The sequence below is a fragment of the Montipora capricornis genome, chromosome 1 (genome assembly GCF_036669925.1).
Source record: "Montipora capricornis isolate CH-2021 chromosome 1, ASM3666992v2, whole genome shotgun sequence".
In the NCBI taxonomy this organism is placed as follows: domain Eukaryota; kingdom Metazoa; phylum Cnidaria; class Anthozoa; order Scleractinia; family Acroporidae; genus Montipora; species Montipora capricornis.
In genome coordinates, this window is record NC_090883.1 from 17,580,524 (window position 1) to 17,583,023 (window position 2,500).

Genomic DNA, 2,500 nt, shown 5'->3' on the forward strand with positions numbered 1-2,500 from the left:
TTCGCTGTCCACCATTACTCGAACGGCAAATAACCGTGAGCGAGGAAAAGGTTTGGGTCTAGGAGGATCGCCTTGGGTCTGACGTCATATGCGCAACGCTCAAAATAAACGCTGCTAATTTCCCATGCCGTCTATGAAATGTGAGAGATCGCCGAGTTGCTTTTTGCTGATATTATATACATTGCTACTTGATCGACTTCTTCGCTTTGTCAAACGCCCACGAAGCGATGCGCGTATGACGTCATGAGCCAAGTCTTGCGTGAAGACCGCTTACAAAGTAATCGCAGGCTTCTCCAATGCCGTCCGAGTAATGGCGGACAGATTGTTAGCTGTTTTTGCCTGGCTATTTCCAGACTTATCTCGCTTCTATCGTTCCAAATTTAAATGCATTGTATTATTTTGAACATATTAACTTAATTGACGTTGAAAAAATTCGAAAAGGAAACCAAATATTTTCGTCGTAGTGGCACTTTAAGCGAGCATAATAAAGGCGAAACCTCCAAAAAGTCGTCAAAAGGGCATCCATTAGTAGAGAAGAACAGGGTTTCCTTTCCATTTGACGGAACTGCCCGGCTAGACCGGGCATTTGGAAGGGTTAATCTGCAACCCCTTCTAGGCCCTTGCAAACGCTCGCAACATTGTTGGGCCCAACATGTTGGGAGCGTTTGCACACCATGTTGTGTGTTGTTGCGACTTGTTAGAAGTTGTTGGATGAAGTTTGAAACTGGTCAAACTTCATCCAACAACTTCCAACAAGTCGCAACAACACACAACATGGTGTGCAAACGCTCCCAACATGTTGGGCCCAACAATGTTGCGAGCGTTTGCACGGGCCTTCACACTTCGAGAACGAAATATACTCCTCCAGAAGAATGGGAGGTATGATCATGCAAGTGTTCCTTCAAATTGTTGCGTTTTCTTTGCAAACTGACTGGTCTGGTGGGCCTGTTCTGACAAAAAGGAAAGCGCCCTTAGTATTTCTACAGGAAAAATTGACCAATCCCTTCTTTCAGTTCACCAAATTTCCTTTCTATTTCTCCGTTTATATGACTACTTTTTACTTGCTGAGAAATTGACTGCCTACAGTCTGAAAAAATTCGTTGGAACAGTACACGACTATACAGATGTGAAGCTTTCGCAGCTCACTCTTCCCTTGCAATGTTGTTTTAACGCGAGTTTCTGAGCCCATTTGCCAAAACAACATTGTGGGAGGGCAAGGTATTGCAAGGTGTTTCAACAATTTTGTCCGGGACTGTATTTTTAAGGAATTTCAGATATGAAAAGAATTGGCGGGAAATATGCTACATTTTAGGAGAAGGAAACCCTTGATTTTTAGCGGCCTAGAGTGGGATTTTGTGCCATATTTGTGATAAATTCGACAATAAATGGAAACATAAATCATGTTCAGATTTGTTTGAATTTGGTTGGTTGTTTCTCGTTCAAAAAAAAAAACCATTTCATAGAAGGTTGACTGTGGCTGAGCATGTTCTCCTTAGGAACGACCTTAACCAGGATGAATTTGCAGAGGCCCTTCGAGTTTTATTGCGTGAAGGAAAATATCGTAGAATCTTGTTAACGGGGGTTGCTGGTTGTGGCAAAACACTTTATAAACCCTCTAAACTCTGTTTTCGAACCGTTTTGTAATCCTGGTACTACCACGATCGCTTTGGTTGATACTGTCAGTACTGACAGCGATGAAGTGATTTTCTCAAATGAAGTTCGTTGGTGTCCCTAAATTAACGCATGGCACGATTTTGCACTTCTTTTGGAAGGCCACATAGTTAATTTACCTCCTCTTAAAACACATTCCGCACGATGCGCGTTCGCTGGTCGAAAGTCTTTTCATTCATTTTATGCGGCACAAATTCCCGAAAAAGAACAACAGTGTATTTCCCCATGCTCCCGTTCTATTCGGCTTTAATCTTCTCACAAAGTTAATTAGCGTGCATACCTGTAATTCAACGAGTCACCATTTTTAAGAAATCTTTTTTGGTGAGAGAGATGCACAATTAAACCACGATGATAAAACAGTCAGAAAGGGCAGTAAACACAGAAGAGGAATCGATTGTTTTGGACACTATAGTAGAGAAAATAGCCACTTTTGAGGCAAATGTGCATGGTGACGTTGTCAATGCACTGAGAAAAAATACCCCGCTCCCATATCTTACTTAACAATGAGGTCAGGTGAGGTGATGGAACGGCTGAGGCTGAGGTGCCGTGATAGAAAAAAAAAGTAAGGTTGTAGGTCAGGTTAATTTCAAAGATAACATTCTTTACCTTGTACAATAACTGTCGCTTGGGCTGTTCTGCCCCTACTGATCTGTGGCATCCATAGCATCTCCCATATTCTTCACAAAAATAGAACAAAAACATAAAACTGAAATACTGAGGGAAAAACAATGTTGTAATTTGACCAATATCTCTTAAATAATGTTACAGATATTGAGAATGATTTCTAGAAAAGATTTCATATTAGGTTTGGAGGTCATTTTGTTGTGAT